Source organism: Manacus candei, unplaced genomic scaffold (assembly GCF_025592945.1).
Source record: "Manacus candei isolate 608988 ecotype Guabito, Panama unplaced genomic scaffold, ASM2559294v1 h1tg000018l, whole genome shotgun sequence".
Lineage (NCBI taxonomy): Eukaryota > Metazoa > Chordata > Aves > Passeriformes > Pipridae > Manacus > Manacus candei.
This window is the reverse complement of record NW_026138066.1, coordinates 5,247,389-5,273,071: the sequence shown is the minus strand read 5'-3', so window position 1 is coordinate 5,273,071 and position 25,683 is coordinate 5,247,389. Positions and strand designations below refer to the sequence as shown.

The 25,683-nt window shown below is 45.1% G+C and overlaps 1 protein-coding gene across 4 annotated transcripts in view; it reads right to left on the bottom strand.

Moving 5' to 3' along the window:
- The window catches only part of TCF20 (transcription factor 20), a 130,597-nt gene extending 112,274 nt beyond the window's left edge, over positions 1-18,323 (bottom strand). For 3 of the 4 annotated variants that reach the window (XR_007904020.1, XM_051784117.1, XM_051784124.1), the window contains exons 1-2: positions 18,027-18,323; positions 5,972-6,082 (exon numbers count right to left, since the gene is read on the bottom strand). The gene's annotated coding sequence lies outside the window, so the exon portion shown is untranslated. The remainder of the gene's footprint in view (positions 1-5,971; positions 6,083-18,026) is intronic. The other variant, XM_051784121.1, reaches the window with a different exon arrangement.
- Between the last annotated feature and the right edge of the window lie 7,360 nt (positions 18,324-25,683).

Below are 25,683 nucleotides of genomic sequence, written 5' to 3'. Positions count from 1 at the left end.
GGCACAGAGGAGGGGAACAGGAGAAACAGTAAGAAAGATACTTCAGGTCTCTGGTGTCACAATCATTCCAGTTGTGAATAGTTTAATGGGTCATTATCCAAACATTTCATACACCCTCTGGTTCTGGAGTAATTACATCCATTCTTTAAAAAGATGTCACATAACATGGTCTACTGATATTACAGAAGCAAATAGGAGAGTAAGCAAAACGTCTGACTGTACTAGAACCAGATTGGAAAATAGCACCAATTTCATAATGATATGATACAAGTCAGTGATATATTTGCCTCTGCAGCACTGAAACCTGCTCTACTCATCCCACCTTGGAAAGCAAATACAAGAAAGTGAGGAGGTTCAGCAACTGGCAACAAAGAGACCTGGAAAACAGCAAATGCTTACATGAAGTCCATATGTGCAAAACAACAGCTATGTGCTGGGTAGGGGGAAAAAAGTCTTCTAGTGCAACCATGCTATACTGCATGCCAGGGCTGTGACAGAGTGGGTGTGCGCTGTTCTCCCCAGGAAACCTGTCCATCCGCTCACAGCCAGCAACCACAACCCAGCCATAACTGCCACCAGCCATGGAAGAGTCACTCCTTGAGGAGCTATAGCAAGGCAGACTCTTCACCCACACCTGCCAGATTGAATACACTGCACAGAGTCTTCACTGCTGAGCCCTATGGTTGGTATTTCTACAGTCTCACACATAAGCAGTTTGGCTGGGTTGCTCTTCCTTGCTTCTTCAATATAGAGAGCACAAACTTTGTCATATAAAAGAAATCAAGAACCCTGCTTTAAACTGATTGCAGGAAGATACTGGAGTCTTATCCACAATCCTGGGTTTGACAGCCACGTAATTAGGTCAGGGGATAGCTGTGCTGTAACAGATTCCTTGGACTTGGCTCTATCCAAGGTAGAGACACACACGAATGCTGCTTCAGCGTGTATTTGCTCGCTTGCCAGCAGCCTGGATTCTTGAAAACATACTCTGTGTGACTAGCCCATCTCAGATCAAAACTCATGCCCTTGATGTGGGCTCCCAGATCTCAACTTCTGCAACAGCCTCCAAGAGCAGCACTAAGGACAGCAGAGTTTGAGCCAAGGTACAGCTGCCTATAGCTGAAACAGGCCTATAATAAACGCCAGAGAAGGGGGAGCAGGCTCTAGGCAGCACATGCAAGGGAGGCACTTGTATTGATGCAGGCTCAGGTCATCCCAGGGACCAGGAGTCTGACACCCATGGTTAAAGCATAATCAAGAAACGTTTCCCGACAGTGAAGTCTATTAGGCTGTGGAACAGGCTCCCATGGGAAGTGGGGGAAGCCTCATCCCACTGTCTCTGTAAGGAGTGATGGGCCAGACAGTAGAGAATCGAGCCCCAAGACTTGATGAGATGGCCTGATGGGGTCAGTCCCATAAGACGCCTCAGGAGTAACACAGACAAGAAATTTCCTCTGCCCCTCCTGCAATATCTCCCCAGTTCTGCCGACGCTGCTGCTTGCAAGGCAGCACCACGAACTAGATCACTGTAGCCTGGGCCTTTTCACATATTTGGAGGGACGGGGCTTCTGATCCACAGCAGGTCACTGATGTAAGTTACAGCACAGTCCTACCAAGGCTTGCATCCACATAACCAATGGGATGATGGCAGTACAGGACAGGAATGGGAGGTGAGGAAATAGGAATTTCTTAGGCCATGCGACAGGTATCTTTATACTAACCCTGTGCACATGAAATCACGCAAAGAAAGGCAGTGGAGGATGCAACTCGGGTGGAGGAAGGGCATTTACTAAATTATGACTTAGTATGATCAGACTTGTGTAATTAGACATGGCCTAACATATATGAAAATTATCTTAATTTACAGCAAAGAATGTCCCTGTGGATAATATATATGGTACCAAGTAAGTTTCTGACACACTGGACTGGCACTAACTTAAGTATTGGAGGTCTGAAAGACTGTCTCAGTTTTTAATTTATGTAACATTTAATTGCGTCCCTTACACATTTCCTCCTTATATTTTTTGAATGGGGAAAGATCAGCTTGGTTTTGAACTGTGCAGATCGACAGAAAGGCTTATTTTACCCCATTTAAAGCTATCAGATGCCTATCTCCCTTTTGGTTTGGGTTTTGGTATGGGTTTTGGGTTGCTTTTTCTTTTTGTTTGGGGATGTGGGGAAAGGAGGTGTTAAGAATATAACAAAGTTCAAAATTAATGTCTCAACTTGTAACACACTTTCCCCTCCCACAACACTGGTTACAGAAGCTACCCACGGCTGACACTACTCATGAAGCTCCATATGGTTCTGCTTCCCTTCACTTTTCCTCAGCCTGACAAACTTTGGCACTGCTCAGGTTTTCCTGGTCCTTGGGAAACAGGAAGGATTACAACAATTCCAGCTTCTCCTTCCTTTGCTTTTACAAAGCTCCCATGGTGCCATCTATGAAAAACCTACTGTAATGGCAAAGCATAAAGGCAAACTTGTCTGAATGTCACTGGTGCTGCAGGATTTTTCACACTGCATTCAATATTGGTACCAATGACTTAGATTGCATTAGTTGAAGGACTTCAGTAACATCAGGGTCCCTTGTCCTCAGCACAACTTACACATACAGCAACAAATGTCCGTGCCTAACAGGCTAGTAAAGTTATTTTATTTATGGTAGAAAGGCTTCAAAATGGAGCATCATTTTAAAGCACCCATGAGTTGACAACAGTTTGTACAATTATCACAAACCACTCAAAAAAAGCTTCCAGTACACCTGGGAAGTAACCATGTACACAGTAGGTACTCTGTATGCACCATAACTCAGCAAATGCTTTTTGCAGCTCCCTTCTACACTCAGTCATGAAGGATATAGATCATTACAGCCTCCAGCTATAGAGCTTCAGCTCACAGAGTAGCAGCTCACACTTTTAGCTCTGGAGATCCCCAGTTCAATCTGCTGCATGTCAGCCAAGAGGGCAGCTGTCATATAATTACAGCCACAACTTTGCATGTGAAAAAGTAGGGAGAGTGAACAGAGATCTTATTATAGACTTCTGGTTGCAACCTGCTGAACAGCTCCCTATTTAAAGTAACTCCTTGTAAAGAGGAGGGAGAGGGGGTAAAGAAAAAAAAAAGGAGAAAGAGGAAAGAGAATCTTCCAACTCATCTACCCAATTCTCTCTGTTTTGCAGAAGAAACTAGTGCGGCTTTGCAGTCCTTTGATACAAATACATGTGTATACTAGATGAAGCACACAAGTGCAGAGCCAGGAGTAAGGCTCCTGGCTTATCAGTCCAAAAAAGAGAAAAAGGAAAAAAAAATTCTCATTGCTGCAACTGAGATGTCTGAAGTCCAACAAGGTATCTTAGTTTCTTTCTGAACTATAACCATTCATCAGCAGCCAAGCCATTTAGCTATGCAATTCAAGTATTAACATTTAAGTTCAAGAAATCTTAACTCAGTTACATCCTGTTTTCTTGAAACTGTGCATACAAGTTCTCAGGAAGACTTAACAAAACAGAGAATCTGGGAAGAGAGTATGTTTGAAATACAAAGGTACAAATCATGGCAAAAAAATCACCCTCAAATTAAAAGTTCTTTTAGTGAGTGAAACACAAAACAATTAGACCAAGTTTCTTCTTATCCGTTAATCTCTCTGCAGATCCTTCTGCACACACAGAGTCATTTTTGAGACAAACTTTTTTCCAAGCCAAGATAGTCAAAAACTGAATTTGAAATAATATAATCCAGTTTTAAAGAAACAGTTTTCCCCCAACAACTATTCTAGAAATGTCTTTCCTCAGTAAAGCTATTTCAAGCTTAAGATATAGATTAAGTCCTTGTAGAATATTCTCTCCTCGACAGTCCCATCCATCCATCCATCCATGACCCAGCAGCACAGAACCTGAAGGTCTCCTACTCCCTGAGGTGAATCAACCACTTTGGACCATGAGCAGCAAATGGAAGCAAACTCTCCAACTTCCTGCAAACTACTTACCTGCTTGCTAAATACCATTTAAATAGACCAATCTGACTCAAACTGCTCAGTACCTGCCTGCAAGAACAAAGACTTGCTGAAACACGTCAACTAGTTCATGCACGCTACACCGCTGCCCCTCCAAAACTCCCTGGAACACAGTGCCGTGCTTCCAACAGGATTTGAAGAAGTACCTAATCGACAGACAAGCTGGAAGGTGTTCACATAACTGCTAACACCAAGCGCAAACCTGCAACTCTGAATTCCAGAATTCACCAGCAGTTTGTATTTAAACCAGTTGAATTCTCTGGTGACACCCTCTCATCAGCCTTGTTTCTGAAGACTAGTTTTCATTTGGCTCAAAGAGTCTTCTGCTTCTCCCCTCAAGCAAGACCTAGTCAGGAAACACACAAACTAGCTGACCATCTCCCTCCATTTAGAAGAGGGTGAGGGAGAGAATCAAGGACAGGAAGCCCCATTTTGAGGAAAGTTATGCACAGCTGTGGCAGCACAGATACATTTGGGGCTGATTATACACACGCAGCAACGCCTTGGCTGGGTTCATCCCACAGGAGGGACTGATAAAAAGTTCACCTCTCCCTCACCTACTGCAATCAGGCAAAGCTCACAAACATCTGAACCACACTTGTTACGGATGTCCAACAAAAGCAGTACAACCCTGTGCAGAGATGACTGAAATGAGACATTGGTGTGCTGTGTTCTGGTATTACTTCTGTAAATTTAGCACTGCTGAAAGGTTCCAGATAAACTTTCTCTGGAGACCCAAATCCTCTGCCTACCTTGAGAACATATGCAGAGAAGACAGCAGCAAAACTTATACTTGCTTTTCTCATCTCTTCCAGCCTGTTGAGGCTGAAATGACTGACAAAGGTCCAAAATAAGGGACACACACAAATTATTAATACTGCACTAGTAGTCTTGCTGTTGCTGCGACAGTCTAAAGACTTAACAGAGGCAGGCTCTGCAGGGAAATACTACTTTACTTCAAAATCATTCATTCAGGAAACTTACATACTAAGGAGAACAGAATCATTCTGCAGCATGCTCTGTCAAACCCTCAGCTTTAAAACCCTTCATTTCTAAAACAAAAGCGATTTTAACAAGAACAGGAAATTTACATGAAGCATAAGGAGCTTCAAATTTCAAGTGAGCAAGGCTGGAACGGCATTACTTCCGGACACAAATCCTAACGCGCATCTTCTCATGCCTGACCTGGAAAGTCCATCCCACTTCTGGGAGCCAGGTAAGTGTTCTGTCTTTGCAGCCTCTCTGCTGAGACAGCCAAGAGCCAATCCTACTGAGAGGATAACAGGTAGCTGTGCTCTAGCAAGTGGAGGGGAGCCAAAAAGCCACTTCAGTTTGCTTCTCGGGCTTCAACCTGTGCTTTACACCCGTGCAAGGCTCCAGATTCACATTCTCACCAACCTTTTATTTCATTCCAGGTCTCATGCTATACCTGCTGCCAGGTATAGAGAGTAGCCCCATGCCCATAAGCAATACACAAAGCGTTGCAGCTTCCTACTGATCTATTCACTTCCTCTCCCTTTTTGCAAGGGGAACAGTTTATGCAGGGGTATTAGTCTGTTTTACATTAATTTCAAGAACTGGGACAAACGACTTGAACTTTGACATTTCTGAAAAAAAATAAGTTATTTTCATCTTTATTACTAATCAGAATAGATTTACTTTTCATTTAAAACAGAAAATTTCCCTCCAAAAATATCTGAAGTGGTTACTGAAATGTTTTCTTTACCAAAGCCCTGCAAAGCCTCAAGATTATTAACAACATTTTGAATATGAAGAGGTACAACCTTGCCCCATATCCACAAAAGAAGAAAAGGCGGTCAATTTTTCACAGAATAAAGTAATTCATTTTGAAAACTAACACCTTCTATTAAAAAAAAAAGTTCTTGCATTTAAAAACAAAAAAAGGTTTCCAATAACTCTAAATACTGACAGGGGCAAAGAAAAAGCAAACCCTACCCCCAGCTGGATGGCATTCCTCTCTTTGGGTGCAATGTAGTAACATTTGATTGATGCATCTGATCCATTCCAAAACTCCAGGCGTTGTTTTAATCATCAATGGGTAGAATCCTATTAATTTTCAGGGAAAAAAACAAAGAAAAAATAGAAAAACAGAGTAGAATATGGAGGCAGGACACGCGTTTGTCTAGCAGGTCTAACTGATTTAGCCAGACCCACAATAATCAACATATTAAAGATTGAGTTCACGACATAAACTCACATCTATCAGTATAAGCCCCTTCCTCCCCTCCACCCTCTTTCTGCCATCTCGGCTCAATCCAATCTCCCAACATAACCTGGAACACTAGTCCCACACCAGAGGAAATTAAATAGGAATAGGGAAAGGAGTGGGAAGATATAAACCAGGCTCAATAGGGGTGGCATGAAGAGCCCATTCGCATGCAACCAAGAGCCTGCACAGGCCCTTGCTATGGCAGAAAACAGGAGATCAAGCATGCACGAGGAGATGGCAGGAGAGCAGATGTGAGGAGAAGGTTCAAGTGGTCCCTGAGCTCAGGGTGGTAAGAAATGGCAGCAGAGCACAGCAGCGAGCCCCAGCGTGCACAACGAGCTCAGCCTTCAGCAGCAGCACTGCACCAGGTGACCTGCTAGCTCCTGGTGTCTGCTGTGATTGGCATTTTCAGTACTGATGTGCATGGTACAAGAAATATAGTGTGAACCTTCCACATCAAATAAGGCTGCGCAGTCCATCCATACATTTATTTGGCTATCAGCCAAACTCAGATCCACCAACACCAACCACTTTTGCTTTGAAATAAGCCTTCACTTACAGTTGCACTGAACAGTTGCTGCTCTGTCACTTCAGCACTGATGAGCACTGCAAGCCCTATGGACCCACCAACGCAAGAGGTGGCACAATTTCAAGAGGAATTTACCCGTTCCAGAAGCAGCCAGAAGGTGAGCATCATCAGTGTGACCCTTCAGCTGGCCAGCTGACACATCAGCCCATATCCCATTCGGTAGGCCTAGAGCCAGGTATCTCCCCACTAGAAGTGGAAACCTGGCTGAATGGTCAGCAGGATATCAGGCAGCTGACCGGCTGCCTGTTTGGGAACATGAGCTGCACAAAGGACACATCAGTGTTGTTCTTTGGTTGTTCCTTATATCTGTTCTGTGTTCCCAAGTCTCAGGATGATTAGCAGCCGAGAAGTGCTGGGTGAGAAAAAGTAGAAAAGGCAAGAACAAGCTGATGTACTGCAAAGGGAAGGTAGCAGCAGTCTGAAGATGGGATCTTACAGCAGGAAAACTGGTTGCTACAGTGTAGAACAGAATCTGGGGAAAACAGGAGGGGTCTGTTCACAGAAAGAAGGCAAGCAAAGGCATGCTACCACAGGGAATGGGAAAGGCCTGTAGCCCAGGGCTGATAAATCAGATATTGCTGCCAAAGTCTTACACCAGCCCCTGAAGCCTCTAGCACTGACCGGGGCTCTCAGCAACAAGCAGGATCTGCCACAAGTGTGCCCACCCCGGAGCCTCAGGTGGTCACTTAAAGTATCTCAGGTCCAGACCGTTAAGGGCCCTGAAGATAAGGACACAGACCTTGAATTCAACATGACACAGTCACATGGAATTCACACAATGGGAAGGATACGCTCCCCGTGACAAGGACCACACAGCTGCAGCCCGTGCCTCCCTCAGGCTCCTCAGAGCAAGCGGCTGCACTCCCAGCCAGTCTGCCTTTGTAACCAACCCCCCTGTCCCGCCAGGAGGGCCTGAACCCTGGACCATCAGCAGTGAAAGCACAAACCTCCACCTCACGCTCTAAATAATTAAACTCTGTGGGAGCAGCAACAGACTCATAAAACTCTTACACAGACCAAGCCAGTCATTAATGGGGGTCAAAGATGAGCGCTCTATTTTTTTTAAGTGTGCTTTGATGCGTGGGGAGAGTGGTGAGAGGAGATCTTCATTACCCTTCTCTGGTAGATGATGAATTTTTCCTTTCCTGGCTATCAACACCTCCTACTTCCACCCGAACCCCATACTGCTGACAATCATCCAGCCAGCCAGGGACAATTAGAAGGTGTGTTTGGATGACATCTGTGCTAGCCAGTCACCTGCAGGTAGGGAAGCAAGAGGCCTCACTGAGCAAAGCCAGGCTCTACCAGAGGCTCAGCCGGTGCTTATTACGAAGTTTGGGTTTCCCCAGGGCCAGTGTGATGCTTAAAGTCATGCAAACCACAGCCTCACACACCGTCTCCCCTACAGCAAGGCATGGAGCAGAGCACAAGCCAGTAAAATCTGTCAGGATTATTAGCTTGGGCTCAGAGCCAGAGCTGGGAACTGCCACAAGGGTAGGGAGGCTGCCTGCAGCCTTGCAGGTCAGCAGGAAGGAAGTGGAAGTCCCCTGACAGGCAAGGAGAAGGAGCAGTCAGGAAAGGCAAGACACAGTTGAGAAAAGGTCACAGAAACACTAGTCTGACCCACCCCTTCTAGCCTTAAAATACATATATACACACACACACACGTGAGCTGCTTGCTACTGTGCTTTGTTCAGACATTTTAAGGAGAGGTCTGCTCTTCCCATTCTATTTGCATTCCCCCGATCCATAACAGCTTTGGAAATGTTTCTGTAGACTTTCCATCAATTAAAGTCTTGGGTGGAGAGAGGAGAAAGCAGGCTCTTTTGGGGAAGAGATCACCACATCAACACAGAAAACTCCCCCAGCAGCAGGCAGGGATGTTGGATGCTCTATTGTCAGTTCCATTTGCAGCCTGCACCAGCCTAGCTTCTGCCAGCCTAGCTTCTGCTCTCTCTGCTGCATTTGCTTTGTGTGGAGGAGAGGCCACAGGCTGGAAGTGGCTCCAGGATCTCTGCTATTGTGCCAAAAAAGTGACTGGTGTAGCAAGGCCAGCTTTTATTTATTGTTTATAAGTAGTAGTGATAGATGCCCCTTTTTTCAGGTCACTAGAAACCTTCTTCCAACAAACCCCAATACTTGCACGTTCAGAGGGAAGTTAGGAACTTCACACGGAACACCAGCACTCACTCATCTTTCTCAGCATGGCAAAAGCAGCAGTTGTTACTTCCCTTATTCTTGGAAATAAGGGGAAAAATAGCTAGGACTCTTGAGCCTTGGCACCTCTTCCCTCCCACCCTTTGGCTACCAGAGCTACAGTTACTATTCAGGGCAGAAGTGCTTGACAGAGCACACATTCCAGGGGGCTGAGCCATCCCACGTGGCCAGGCTCAAAATGGCAGACAGCGATGAATAGGATAATTAGAAAGTACAACAGAAACCACAACATAAAAACAAGCAGCTTCTATTACAAGAAACAGTTCTATGGCATGGTTAGATCCATCACCCCATATGCTGGGTCGTGGTGGTGCCTCAGGAGCCTGCTGCTATTATCTGTTTGCAATCACATTTCAGCCCATCTTTCTGCTTAATGCATGAAAAGCAAAGCTAATCAGATTCGCTCTCTCTTTCTGCTTAATGTCTCCAGTTCCCAAGCATGCTTTCTACTGCTTCAATTCATGTTCAGCTAACACTAGCCAGGAGCATGCAGTGGAAAAAAAAACAAAACAAAACAAAACAAAAAAACCAACAACTTGGAATTACCTATTAATTTTTAGTCCTTCTTTCCACCTATTATGTCTAAAATTCCTTCTACACTTGAGCTTTGCAAACAAAAGTCAGGAAATTCCCATTTCCCTCTCTACGCCACACCCGGCTCACATCTGAGTTCCCTTCTTCAAGCTGCTCCTCCAGTGGTATCTGGGCAATTAATTATAGGACAGACCTATCAGGCTTCCCTCTCACTCTCTGGGATAGCTTTTTAAAATATTTCCTGGCTAGGAACCTCCAGATTAGGATGTCTTCTGTTGGCACTGCAATAGCCTCTCTTTGTTAATCTATCTGAAATGACCATCACATGCTCTCCTACTCCCTCTCCCCCCAGTACTATTTAATTACTGCAGTCCTACATGGGAACTCTCATGCCCTCAGCATTTCCAGTCTAAGGACAAACAGGACCCTGAAATGGCTACTTTTTTCACTGCATTCCTTCACGCTCCAAAGGGCAGCTGGAGCGTTGCTGGAGTCCACTTCAATACCTGGATCTTCGCTTAGAGCAACCAACACGAAAGCAGAGAAGCTGCCCCCAGACTGGTCAGATTGCATGAAAATTCAGCAAAGAGATCCAGGAAAAGACTGGCTTACAGGAACAGCCCTCATCATGAGCCAGGTTATGCAGCAAAGGAGGAGAGTCACCCATTATAAGCACAGTTGAAGATTTGCCAGAAGAACAACACACACAAAAAAATCAGCAAGTATTTACAGGAGAAGAAAAAGAGATGTAGGTGGAAGACTGAAGTGCCAGGATACATATCTCTATCTAGGAGGACTGAAAAAAAGGGAAACTGCAGAGATGAAACCCCAGACAGCCCGTGCATCTGTACACATTCCCCAGCTAATACCCACTGCATCAATCAGAACAATGGCAGCTCCAGAGAAGACCCCGATTATCCAGCTCCTTCACTAACATCTTCCCCAGAGGCTGCACGCATGTGCAAGGGGATGGAAGAAAAACACACTTCTCAATGAGATTACTTACAGCATTTTCTATATTGCTCCATCTCTTATAAATGTATCTTAAAAAAAAATACTGCAGCTGGCTTATAAATGTGTCAGATTAAAAAAAATATATATCCTTGAAAACAAAGACACTTTGTGCTCAGCATATCCAGTGGCATCATTATTTAATATCAATGCACTGATTCTTTCCTTTATTCACTCCATCCTTGGAACACAAACCCCCTGTAACAGCCACCCAGTGTATAATCTTACCATGCAAAGCAACACAACCCTACAATAATCTTTCTCTTGCCATAATGTCTTTGAATACCAACAAGAAGAATTTAGGTTTAAATGCTTAAAAAACCCAACCCAACCAACTGCAGTACAGCATGAAACAAATCTCTAACACTCTCAAGTTGGAGCAAATTCCCTCGTCCCTCCCTGTGACTCTCTTATTTGAAAATGGCTGCACAAACATTTCTAATTTGCGTACCATACCGATTGCAACCTGCCCCTCCTGACAGGTACAGCTGCTGGGTCAGTCCACACATGCACAGGCTCACTGCATCCTGCTGCCTCTGGCACTGCTCTTCACTGACATCATCTTCACCTTCATGCTGTATAAAATTCACCAGACAGGCATGATACCTGCCTCTTCAGCCATAAGGCAATTCCTGTAGGCCAACAGACACCTCTGTCTAGTCTCCCAAATGCACACTCTGATGTGCAGTGTGCCCCTGCTAAGCAGACTCTTGGGCACGTGTCTCCCTGGACACACATCTTCCCCACAGGCAGCAAGGGCTAATGCAGATACACCGATCCATCAACGGCAAGGCTGAGGCAGAAGCGCTACCCATGCCAGTCAGCAGAAGCGAAGTTGCCTTGGCCAGTTCCCCTGGCGTCTGAGCTTCATCACATCCCTGGCTTCACTGCACCCCTGGAGCACGATAGTGCCATTCTACAGTACCACAGCAGTGTCTCACAAGGCTTTCCCAATTTCTGCTAGTGCCTGAAAATTAGTTAGGCCATAGCGCCTGGAGCAAATGCAAGTCACGGTTTGGAGATAAAGAGACTTCCTCCTGGTGCTGTGGTACCCAACTCCAGGCCTGGCTCAACACGGTATGCAGAAAATTCTCCAGACATTTCCCTACCCTTGTCATTTATCCCAGACCACCTGATCCCATCAGCTCCAGGGCCTCAGTCTAAACAGCTGCCATCGCCGGGTTTGGGGAAGAACTTTCACAAACTCAGCAGGCCGTTTCCTTTTGCCCCCTCATAAGGAAGGATTATGGCTATTATTTTTTGAGCCCTTTAATAATAATATATGAGCCTAATAATAATAATAATAATTCTTAGGCTCATAGCAACGGGCTCTCAGGAACTACAGTCTGTCTTTTATTGTAGAGGTAGTGAAACTCAACCTTTTCCCTTTTTTTCCCCTTTTGAAAATACTGCTTGGGAATGAAGTCAGCATCTGGAGGCACATGAGTATATCCTAGGGGAAAAGAGGAGGCGTGGAGGGAAAGGGAGGGATCTGAAAACGAAGGCTGAGGGCAAGGCTTCACATTACAACTGAACCAGGCTAATAGGTCACTGCTGCCAAAAAAAGGTGGGGGGGCATTTTCACCTTTCTTTCATTCCTTACCTTTCACTGCTGGCAAAACAAATATCGCCCCTCCTGCATGGCAGCTCTGATACGAGCCTGAACCTGGTGAGCAGGTTCAACTCTCTGTCCCAGGAGAGAATAATTCACTTTTTTTATGGTTTTGGGCAAGTCAGCTATCTGAAAGCTGAGCAAGCTGGATCCATTTAGCACCAGAATAGGCACAAGGCAAGGAATATAGCCAGAGCCAGGAGTAAGGCTGCTCACCCCTTAGGGTGAGCAAGTGGTTACATTGGTTCAGCCACAGCAAGAAAATCCCTCTTTACCCATGTGAAACTGCAGTTTCATCCAACAAAAATACTGGTCAGCACAAAACAAGGGGCCTAGCTGAAAAAAACTGCAATAGAGGTGTTTGCTAAAAACCTTAAACCAGGTAGTTTTAACTATTATTAAGCTCTCCTTACCAAGGCATTTATGAACTGGATGATGAAGGTAGCCATGTAGATAAAGAACAATACTAAAACTGAGCAGACCCAAACCAGACAGAAATATGAGAGGTACTGCAGGATTTCCAATAATAATTCTCCCTATTTCTAAATTGGACTCTGTTACTATCAAACAAGATGGCTGCCTTCATCACTATGCTAAAAAATTGTCTGTTTTCATTACAAACTTAACAATTAGTTTCAGGGTGCATTTTTCTTTCCCCATTAGCTTCTACATCATCAGATGAACAAAAATAATGCATTTTTTTTGATTAAAAAAAACAAGCCCATATTACTCCACTGTCTTTATTTCTCTCCACCTCCTCTGCTCAATTACTAGAAGCAATTTACAGACAATAAATGTAACTTCACAGCTGCCTGTATGAAGTATTCCCTCCATTTTATAGATGAGGTTACAGGCTATACAGAAATTAATATCAGCGAGGTCTACTTCAAAGCTGGATAAGCAAGAGGAACAGATGCACTCTTAAAGAATACAGATCATGCCTGTACCCTAGTAAAACCAGTAATAAAGAATTAAGAATGTTGCCAGTTGGCTATAAATTCTTTGAATGTATCTGCTTAAATACAGTAACAAACAAAAGCTTGCTTTGAGGTTTTGCTTGGTTTTATTCTGTTTCTATTAGGAACAACATTATGAGATTTCAGATGTGCCTTCGCAGACCAAACATGCTCAGCTTCACTAGTAAACACATGCTTAACTGCTAACTTCATGGACTCGGAGAAGGTCTTCCCAGCTGGTGCACGATCACCTGGAATCTTCAGCCAGAAACTCTGTACATAATTTCAATCGATGAAGATAAGCAAGCCAGGAGAGAATCTAATATTTTCTGACGTAGCCTCATGGGCTTTGGCAGGGCTAGGAGGAGCAAGAACCTACGTCTGTTGTTAGAATTGCCAGCTGTGACTATGAAAAAGCACTAGGAGTAGCAACACTAAGGGGAAAAAAAAAATCCAAAGGTGCAGTTTTGTGCAGGCACTCTTCTGATGATAACTGCTCCTTGAGGCTTAATAAAAATGCACAGCCAACTTGTCTTCTTCCACACATTAGCAGAACCCAGAAATAGCACTTGAGTCTAGTTATACAACTTCTCCTAGGAAGCAACCACCACCGGCATGCAGGTACTCCAAAGGCTGAGTCATCTGAACAGTCCCTTCAAGGGAAAGTAATCCTATTAAGAATTGGGGTGTTGGTATTGAAGGCAAAAAGGAGTGTTAATTTTGGCACTCCTTAATTACACGGGTTCCACTCCGTCCATTTACTACCAAACCTAACACCTGCAGGTTAGTAAATTCACGACGCTCCTCCATTCACCCCCAAGGTCCTCTCCTGACCCTATCCCTCTCTTTAGCCAGCAACTGCCTGTCATTGCTCATATGCTTCCTTATCCCTGACTAACACAAACTAGTATTTGTACAACCACAGAGCTTGGAAAACAGGCCTTCATTTCTAGCCTGCATACAAATGCCAGGCATGCTTAAACCAACAGGGCGTTGTGGTTCCTGTGCTGTGACCAGCTTAAAACCGAAAGCCGTATCGTGCACGCATCAAAAAATAGGTAGGCTTCAAGATGGACCAAAAACACAACACCAAAGGATTTGGACTTGTAAAATCTCACATGGGGAGAGCTGATAAAGCATAATCACTTTTCTAGCAGAACTGGCATTCTCTGCATTTTCACTGCAGCAAGTGCCGATGTTTGTGCCCACTGTGCCCTTTACTCAAGCCTGAAATGGTGTCACACTCAGCAGATGTAGCTGCTGCAGAAAGTGCCTGCCCAGCAGAGTCCATGCACAGAGCACACAACCCATGCTCCCCTTTCCACTCAAGGTCTGGGGTGTTCATGCCGACCATCAAGCCTCAAAATCTCCCAACAGCTGCACAACATCAGCAGGAGGAGAGGAGACATAATGGGCTGAGGTTTTAACTGGCACCCCAATGTAATCGGCAATGCTACAGGAGTCCAGAACTCGACTCTTACCAGGATCCCAGTCCAGCAGCCCCCATCCGCTCCACTTGAGGACAGGCCACAGCACTCCTCCCTCTCCTAAACTCTTCCAAAGGGGATGGACTGGGAAAGAAACCAGTGGCTGGGAATTTTATTTTTGAGGTTGGTAGATCTGTCGTGGAGACTAATCCACTGATATTTTTCTAATATAAGGAACGTATAAGATGCCTGGAATTTGATATCTGCTCTTTAATTAAATTGAAATAAGTAAATCACAGCCTGTTGCCATGGAGAATGAACAGACACAGCCTCTTGACTCCAGGGCAGGATCAAGCAGGAGAGGCAGACAAGGCTGTGAAATTAAAAACACCTATTTTAAAGCAAATGGTCTTGATAATTAGCAAAAAATGTGGCATAGGGAAATAATATAACCATATGGCAGGAAGTGGTTTTCAAGGTGAACTACAAAGCTGTTTTAAATAAATGAATAAACTGCTGGAGCTGCTGGGTCACCCACAGAACCATATACGCAGGATTAAATGTGATTTGAAAAATACACCAAAAAATAGCAATTAGCTCTTCTTTAACTTTCCTGCCTATAGCCTGTACCTGTGTCTGTTCCTATTTTTTAAGGATTTATTTCAAGTGATTAATGTTTGCACCTATTTGCAGCTACCAGAAAGCCACCAAACTCACACGTTTTTTCAAAAGCCTTGAGGTTCACCCTGAAGCGAGAACTAAGTTTATGGGATATAAAACCTTTTATCTTTTACTCAGTGTCATTACACAATCCTGGTCAGGTCATCAGACACTAATAATCTTTCCTGAATCTGGGCATCCTTATTATGGACTTCCATGACAAAGTGACTTTGGAGGGAATTTGCCCTCCAAACACCATGTGCCCCATCCTGTGCTACACCTCTGAAAAAGCACAGCTCGGAGAGCCAAAAGGTAACACCAGTCTGTCAGTGGGAGGCAGCGCATCCAAGCCTGGCTGGTGGACAAGAGCCCTGCACGCTCCCTTCCCAGTTTACTCAGAGCACAGGGCATCAAAATATTCCACTCCTTATAAAATACTTCTGCTCTGCTCAGATCGGAAAGGGCCACAGCAAGGAGATTCCCTCATTACCTCTTTGAGCCCAGCCAGGACAAATCTGAGCAAGACTGTCTAACAATTTCCATTGAGCATGTGGCCAAAGTGCATCAAATTCAAATAGCTTAAAATACTTGAAATGAATTGTACCTGATGATTCAGTTTCAAAAATGCACTGCACATTTTTTTGAAGGGAAGGGACAAATTAACTTTTGCTTTAAGCCTCCCATCCACTCTACAGAAAAAGCCAACCTTTTTTTCATATTTCATGAAGACACAAGTTGTCAGCCATAATTATTACTGTTCTACAGATGCTAATGACCAAAATGAAACAAACTATCAGCGTCCCAGTCCAGACCCTGGTAACACAGCTGGTTACATTAAAAACCAGTCACATTCACAGCCCTCAGCAGCAGAACTTGATCTGGCTATTGACAAGTTGCCCTCTGTTTTCCACCATGACCAAGAAACATCCGCAAAGGGAGGGGAGTTGGGACAGAAATCTTGGGAAAAGAAGGAGTTGTGGAAAAATGCACAATAAAAATCAGAATTCTCTACTTTTGCAGTTTTGCCCAGTTTTGGAACATTTGCTGCTTTAACTGAAGTCACACTACGTAAGATTTTTCACCTTCATTAAAAATAAACTCCAGGTCCAAGTCTACATGAAGACAGGTATAAACTTGCAGATCTGGTTCACCCTGAAGGACACCAACAAGGACCCCAATGCCACTCCTTAAAAATGCTCGGGAGGGGGCAGCACACATGAGCTAACTCACAGTGTTTGAACAGTCAAGGCTCATAGCAGTATCTGCTCAACCTCTTCACTCACGTACTCCCTCTCTTTCCAAACCCTGCAGTGAGAGGAGCTGTGAAACACCTCAGGACATAATAGCTGCACTGGAAGGTGCTACACACTCTTGGCTTCCACGCTCCCCACCACCTTCCCTGGCATGCCATCAGTTTCCTACTGCTTGAACCACAGTCCTGCATCACCACCTGAACATAAATGGCTTTGCCAGAAACTGTTTCTGCCCTCACAGGCACCTGGCAACAGGTGGCTTGTTCCTCCTGACCTCCTAGCTCTACTTATGTTTAATTCTGACTTAAAGAAAAGATATTTAACACAATTATCAAGGCTGGCCAAGCATCTCCCTCTGAAAGGGAACTGCGGTTTCTTCTCTGTCCTCACAAGCCAAGATAACCGTGCAGAGGGAGGCTCCTTCCCCAAGAATACTCCCAGTTGGACAGAACAAGGGTTAAGGGGCACCTCCAGAGTCAAGGGCTACCTCATTAAAACTCAAGCCCAGTGGCCACTTGGCATATGAAGGAAGACGCTGACCATGCCCAGGAGCAGACTACTTTCATATCACAGCATAGAGAGTCGCAAGCCAAAAATAAAATAAAAATAAAAAATAAAAAACCACCATCCCTCACACATAACACTGTTCCCTTCAGCAGCACTGAACCATACACACCCAGAAGGGAGAGCACTTGCCGTGCCAAGCACCCTCCCCAGGCTGTCCACAGGCCCCATTCCCACCATTGTTGGCGCCCCAGCTCCCTGCAAGCTCCTCCTGCACCCCTAGCCCACCTCCCCGCGACCCCCTTCTCCCACCCACAAACTTCTCCTGACCTACATGCCCCCAGCACTCTTTCAAGCCTCACACTCTCCACATCCACAGGCAGTAAAACCCGGGGGGAGGGCTTCCCAAACAAGCAGCCTTGCTGGGGTATTTCTCAGCCGTCGGTGTGGCTGCCGGGCCTCCCAGCGGGAGTTTCCAGCCGTAAACCTCGGCGGCTGGAGGAGCGTGTGCCACACGTGCGCACCCCCGCCACTGTCAACAACTTCCAGCCACGGCCCCAGTGGGCAAGTCCCGGTGGGCGACGGGCTGCCTGCCACCGCCAGCAGTAATCTGGCTTGGGAAAGGCAACTCGTAAGCAGGACGGCGCTTTAGCAAAAATAAAGATCGCCTTAATATTATCCTTAACAGCCAGAAAGGTCACTACGTGGGGGTCCATAAGGGGGGGAGGGAAGGGGGATGGGTGAGGGGAGAGAAAGGAGAGGGGTGGCAATGCACACCCCCCCCGGCTTTAACTGTTTGATCGCCGTAAAATATGAAGTAACATGAAGGAACTGGAGATTAACGAGCAGGACAGGAACCCACGCGCGGGGACTACCCAAAGCCCCCGCCCGCCCTTCACACGCGGGAAGGCGGCGGAGGGACGCGATGGGGGGCGGGTTCCCCTCCCCGGGGGGGTGGAAAAGAAATAACAGCGAAGGCCGCACACGCCGGGGTCACACACACCCCACCGCCGCTTACCTGTGCGGGCCGGCGGCCCTCAGGGTCCCATGGCAGCCCCGCCCCGCCCCGCCCCGTCCCGCCCCGTCCCGCGGCGGGCACAGGAGCTCCGGAGTCTTTGTTGCGTGGAGGGGACCGGGAACGGGAGCGAGTCCTGTCAGCTCATGTGACACGGCGGGCTCGGTCTCCGCTGCTCCTCCTCGCTGCTCTCCCCTGCCCTGTGCCCTGCCCGCCCTCCGCCGGCGCTCGGCGCAGGCCCCGCAGCCGGGCGCGGGTCTCAGGCCCGACTGGCTGCTGGCGGAGCGGCGGCGGCGGCGGGGGAGGAGGAGCCGGCGGCGGGGCGGGCTCCGCGGCGGGGCCGGGCGCGGAGGAGGGCGAGGAGCGCTCGGGCAGCTCCCAGCGCTGCCTGCCTGGAGCGGGGGGTGGCGGGGTAGGGCGGGCGGTGCCCGGGCCCTGCGCCCCGTCCTGTCCTCCCCCCCTCCCGCCAGACTCCCGCTCCGGGGGAGATAACACGGACCCCTGAGCACGGGATTTATTCCCTCCTGAGGCTGCTGGTGGTGCACTTGGGGCCCTGATGCACAGGCCTGGGCCTGCCGCAGCAGTCAGGAAAGTAAATAAAAACGTAATTATATGCTATCTAGTTGGAGCTCGCAATGAAAGAGAGGAAAACCCCTCGTTTTCTCTAGAAGAGATCTGAGAAATAGCAGTACGGAGTCAGATCAGCATCCTGCCTCCCAGAGTGCTGAACAGACTAACCCTAGTAGTCAGCTGCCCAAGATGACCTGGTGATCTTGTGGTCAGGCACTTCCCTGCTGGGGAAACAGCTAGGGTCTCCGTATTTAACAGCTCCCAAAGGATTTTGCTTAATAACACATTCAGTATTTTTGTTTTTGAACCATGTGAAGTTTTTGTGTCTGCTACATCGTGCAGCATCCAGCTTTCTTCTTCAGACAGCATTTAGTCATCTCCTTTTATTTGCCAAACTCTAAGCAAGGGGCAGAGAGATCACCTTCCTGTAGCTTTTTTATACCCCAATATGCTATTTTTCTTCACAATCCAAGTCTGAAAAACGTACCACCACCAAGCCAGGCCTTGTATAGGACACAGGCGACATTCTATCAGAAATGCAGACGGCTCAGAAAACCTCAGACTCCTTCATGAAATAGAACCACAAATTCAATGAGCAGCTTCCCTGCTGCTCTACTCAGTCCCAAGATTGCTCCTACACTGGCATCAGCTTCCTACACACCATAACTGACATTAAAAAACGTCACCCTGCAAGCCAGCACACACACAAGAACCTACGGAGCACCCAACTTCCTCTATAAAGCAGATGCAATAAGACCAGCAGCCATCCACAACACACCAAGAAGCTGTGAGATTCAGCCAGCTCTGCAGATATTGTTGCACCTGCTCTGAGCGGAACATTGGTGATTTGCTTTATCCACCAAGGGTCACTCTTCCATAAAATAGATATGAATTTACTGCAATAAAGATATGACAGCAACAACGGCAATTTTGGAAAATCACTTTTCAAGGAATCAAGGTTTGTTTGGTATTTGTCTAGTGCTACCAAAATTAACAGGGACTGGCACATTAGCTTTCTGACCACATTAGCTTTCTGCCAGTCTGTTTTTCTGCTTATTATTTTATTTTTATCTCTACTGTAGCATTCCCTCCTTCAACCACGTGCTCCTGATAGTGATAATATTCCACGCTAAAATCCACACATAAAAAAATCTCTTAAACTACTGTCCCTGAAAGGTTGGGTTTTTTCCTGTGTCTCTTCTCCTAACCTTCAGGCTCTCCCGTTCACAACTCATTACAGGAAGCAAATCCGCAGATGAAAACTTAAGAAATAGAATCAGATACCACCAGAGCATCAAACATGAAATATGCCAGCACTGCTTCACAGACAGCATCAATGCCCTTCCTCCCATAGCAAAATGCTGCAATTCTTTGTTCCTGCATGTACTCTTCCTGAATCTCTAAAGTTCATCACTTCATCCAGCACATGAGATACCCTTACAGAAACCATGTGAATAAAACTGAATAATTGCTGCCTTAGAACGAGCGCATACAGTCAGACAGTAAAGGACATAGAGGGGTATTTGTCAGACAGCAACAACTTGAATCCATCAATCCTTTACCCCAAAGGAGACCTACAAAACCTTCCCAAAAGCTAAAGCTCAGCATTAAAACTTATAATCCCTCGATACTAAAGCTCATGGATTTAACAGAGTTGTTGCCTCCCTAGCTGGTTACAGCCTCCCTGCTGACTTCTCCCTTTGTCACCAACACAAACAACTCTTTTTCACTTGTGCTCCATCAGAGAGACAGCAGCCTGTCAGTCACTGCTCACACCCCTTTCCGCTTCATAGGTGCTCCTTTTTTTTCTCAAGTGGTCCAGTTGATTAATATGATTAGATTAAACTAAGAGCAATTGTATCTAACCTGTAGTTAGCTTGAATATTGCTGCTTTCTGTCAGATCTGATAGAGACCCTGAGCCCAAAAGCTTGTTTGCTTTTTCTAGCTCTATCAGTTGATCTAATACAAGATATTACCTTTCACCACAAACCTTGCTTCCCTAGGATCTTTAGACCACCACGGCTACCATACCACTTCTAATGTCTTGCCTGCCTTAACCGATTCTTCCATATTCTCTTATCTATGAAGTAGAATATGGTAAAATGTATTCCCTTCTGTATCAGTTCTTATATTATTTTCCTAAACGTAATATCCAAGTACTTTCTAGGACTGCATTAGCTGATCTGACTACCATCTGTCACATGAACACTTTGTTTTTCTTTTTCTTTTTCTTGTTCTCTCCCTAGGAAGAAAATTATGTATGGAGCAAAGTGTTTTGGCTTCATGAGGGTTTTCTTCCCCTTTCCTCTATTCATGTTGCTCTGCATTTACACCAGAGAAAATGAGGACAATGGCAGTTACTGTGATAGACCTTATTTCCCAGGGAAGCTAATTTCACTGTTGAGCCACCCATAGAAATAGTCTCCAGCACAAAGCAACATTTTACTATGTCATTCCCCAGCAAAGAAAAGCTAATCCATATTCTTGACATTTAGGACAGAAATTTCCTAAGGAAAGAACAGCGTTTTCCTTTCTCCAGAAAAAAAAGAGTTTCAACATGTGATCCTCAGTATGCGACGTTCAAACAGATTGTTGCAGATTATTAACATACAGGCCAGCGCTCTATACAGTTATAAATAGGAAAATCTGGAAACCAAAAAGAGTAACACGCCTTTTAATTGCACTGAGGCAGATTATCATGGGACAGCTTGGAAGGGAAATGGAGACAGACTATTTCATGTTAAAAAAAAATAGAGAGAATTTACTTATGTGTAAGGAATCACACTGCTGTTCCTCAAAGAGGAACCCTGAATGATCCCACGTGTCTACAAAGGCAGTAGGTACAACATACGAGCTACTGAAAGACAGAAACTGAGGTGAAGAGAGGAATCATCTGTGCTCAAGCACTGAAAGCAGAAATACCAGAAGACCTTGGGGAGACAGTAGACAGCAGATTTAATATGTTTTTGCAATGTGATATGGCAGCAAAAATCATGCAGTTAATTTAATTTGGGGTTGTAAAGGCAGAGACCTCTTCTCAGAGATATAGGCAATAGTCCCATTTTTTAATATAGTGGTGAGACCGCAGTTCGAAGACATGTTCAGTTCTGGACAACATGGTGCTAGGTACATGTCAACAACTTGGAGGGAAATAAAAAAAAAGAGGAACATAAAATGATAAAAAAGCTGGAAGGGATTACAGCATGTGTAGGTTGGCCAAATAACAACTGTGAAGAGCATCATGGGAATTGCATATGAGAACTTCAGGGGTGCAGAAGCACCAGGGAGCAGGAAAGACTGTTTAGGGTTGTCTGAGTGAGTAGAAATGATATAAATGTAAATTAAATTAAGCAAAGAAAACATTAATCTACAAGACTGCAAGACAGCATCCCAGAGGAGCTCTCATCACCTGATTCACACAGGACTATGGAGCAAAGCACACAAGAAACCACTAAAGAAACCCTGACTGCAGGAAGGGTTTAAATGAGGACAATATGCCTTTGGGACTGTTTAACTGTCCACTGACTGGGACATCTGCAGAGCAATAGGTCTCAGCCCAGGACATGGTAGAAATTTCCCTTCTCCACACTATTACTGGAGACACTTGTAGACCAAAATAACCATGCGGGAAACCTTGGAGGGAGTCTTGTATTCAGAGGGGTTGGGAGGGGGAGGTGTACAGTCAGAATTTTTCCTTTTTATCACTATGATTTTCTGGTTTATCATCTGGAAGGAACAGCAGTGATGTCACTCCTTGTGTTTTAATATACATTCCCTTGGATTACACAGATCTTTGAGAAGACAAGCGCTTACCTCTTCCAAGAAGCCTGTGGCATCCAGATACAGCAGTTAATTGGAAAGAAAAAATTCAGAGGCTGTAATATTCCATAAATAGAGGGATGAGACTAAGATAAGATCTACCATAGGAAAGACAACTTGAGTACCACTAACACCTTTACATTACACTGTGCCATCATATATTCTGACCTGTCTGTCATACAGAAAAGGAGACCTGACAGTATAATATGTTGCTCCCACGTAAGAGCTGATACACCATGTTGCTGCTCAGCCTGGATGTGCCACAGACATGTTGCTGGGAGGGGAAAGGAAAAAAAAAAAAGCCCTAACAAGTTTATAGATGTTCTTTAGGGAGTTCGAATGTCCTTTCTGATTTGGTCTATATTTTTTTTAACAACACCCCTTAGGGGAGGCATGTGCTGTGATCATTATCAGTCCAACCATACACAAAGCACACAAGGGTATAGTCCCCCATAACTGTTGAACTTAAATTGCCTTTCTCTACTTAGAAATGTCATGATCTTCATGAAGGAAACCTTTCTGCTTATTTATTTAAACAAAAAACATGGCCTAACGTGCAAATATAAGTGTACCAACATTTGAGTTTGAGATAGTCTTGTAAGGAATTGCTGAAGCATATGCTAAAATTAATTCATCACCTCCCCTACTTTCTCACAAATCTCTGACTGTTTCACTTGCACTTTGCTTAATGGTCCATCTTCCTCAGGACAACATGTTACAAACCTCTCTGTAATTTCATGCTCTTACCTTGCAGGCTATGCTTAAAGAGAAGAAAAGAAAAAAAAAGAAAAAGGAAGCACTTTCTCCTTTCTTTTAAATGTAGCTCTTTTCTAAGTGCTAGGACAGGCACTGTCAGCTCTGAAAATTCATGATTAATCAAGCAATTAAGAATTGCTATCTAGTGACTTATCATGACTGGAAATGAGAGATGCTGCATTCATTTTAGCTCTGCAAGAACCCAAAATAGCTAACCTGATTTTTATGGGCAGCAAGATTATTTTAAATCTTTTGGGAAGGAGAAGGAGAAGAGTTACAATTCCTTCTATTAAACTGTTTCCTTCAGAACACCCATCTGCGTTTTGCACATTCCTTAGCCAAGGGCGGGTCTGTACAGAGGGCCATGCTGGAAGAGCTGCTGTACTTCGGATTCACACCCTGCCTTGACCTGAATGAGTCTGGAAGCATTCAGAAATCCCCAGAGCAGGAGCCGAGATGAAGTTTTGCTTTCTCTTCCCATGTGCCAGCACAGCGCTGCTTGAATAAACAACCCAACCGAGCAGAAATTACATCACCTTCAAACTGTGGTTTCTTTTAAACATTGAAAAGAATGGTAAGCATTTCCATTCATGTAATTATCAGCATTATCACCTCTCCTCACACCTCCTTCTCCAGATCTAATTGGTGCAATGGTAGGGACTTCCTGCCTCCCCTCCTTGCGAGTGGAGAGAGCCTTTGCAACTCAGCTGCAGCCATTTGCTTTCCTCTCCACAAGTTCAGTAACTTCTTCGGGAATCAGAAAGACTTTATGGGGTGAATGAGCAACAATTCAGCACACTCCCTCTCTAAACATTTCTTTGGGGAACTGCAGCATACATATTTTGGCTTTCTATGGTAATTTGGCTCTCATGAGCTTTACCTAGTGCCAAAATGGTAGATGCATCCGTAAAAGAGAGGAGTAACTTCTCCAGCAGCTCTGCTACCTCAGCAAACAAACTGCAGCCAGACAGACGTGAGTCTGATTGATACCTGCATGAGAAATCAAAAATGAAAAGCAAAGTGCTGCAGAAACCGGTGCTGGTGACTCAGGAAGAAACTTTTTTCCCCCTAAACTAAAAGGAGCTCAGCAGCTCCTACCTTCCCAGCTACTGGCTCCTACCTGGACAACCTGGTGCAAATAAGAACATAGGAACCTGAATTCTGTTCCCAACCTCAACTTTGACCGTCTGCAATTTTTGAAAAGTCATTAAGTTCCTGAGTCTCCATTTTTTCCATATATGAAGCTGAAATGACATACTGAGCCTTGCAAGAACTTCTGCAACCTTTGATTTTAATGGCACGTGTCAGTGCCAAAAGCACCATTACGGACATTACAGTGCTAATTCTCTCACAAGGGAGGGAAGCTCCCTGTGCTACGAGTATTTTGGGTACAATTATTACCCCTGGAAGTGCTCAGATATCACGGCACAAAATTGTAGGCAGACGAATCTTTCAGATGGGATAGAAACCAGAGGCCCTGACAGGTTATTAAAAGACATAACGTTTTGAAGAAGCCCATATGCTAGCTTTTTCATGTTCACCCTGTTCCAATTTGGATAATTACATTCTGACTCCTTAAGGCAGGGTGGCTGACCTGCCTGGCCCTACCAGCTGTATATCCAAATCTTCACGTGGCCCAGACCGATACAACACAACCCACATATTTCAAAAAGGGGAAGGAAAAGAGGAGCTCCAGGAGAGGTTCATCGGTTAGTGAAGAGAAGCCTCCCTCCTGGAACAGGAGCCCTCCCAATCCTGCCAAAACAGTCCTTGCCTCAGAAGCTGACAGCTTGTCCTGCTGTATCACTTTTCCTGGGAACCTGCCTGGTGTTGTCAAAGCACCATCACCCTTTGTCCCCAGATAGCTCTACCATTGCAGCACTGATGCTGTGAACCTTGAAGATCCACAGCTCATAACACAGTCCAGCAGTTTACAGGACTGGGTAGTATTAGGGAAGGACCTAGTAACATACCAGTTACTAATAGTAACCTGCATTTCTATTTTATCATTAACAAAGAAAAACATTTCATCCCTCACAGTAAGCGGAAACTGGCTTGCCCTAAAATCAAGCAATAGAAGATCCTGGATTCACATTCTCCTCTTCCCTTGGAGATCACCGATGCTGCTCCTTTTTATTTATAAACTCTCAATGATAACTTCACTGTGCATAGCAAATCTTGACCACCACAGAATCCCAAAACACAGAAAGAGTGGTGTCTGAGCCTTCATCAGCTTCCTGACATAGTAAAGAAGAGAAGCAGCAAATGGTGCAAAGGTTTTTTTCATAATGGACACAACATAAATTTTTCCAAACCCAAGATAAGATGCCATTTCCAAACAGTTAAAGAAGGTGGTGGCAGCTCCAAGCAGCCCCAAACATCTGGCCAATTTTGCATTTCAGACACCAGTCTGACCAAATGATGGTGTCAGCAGCCACTCTCCTGTCCCTTGCATGGGCAGCCCTGTGCCAAGACAGCAGACATTGATATCTGATGAGGCAATTGCTCCAGACT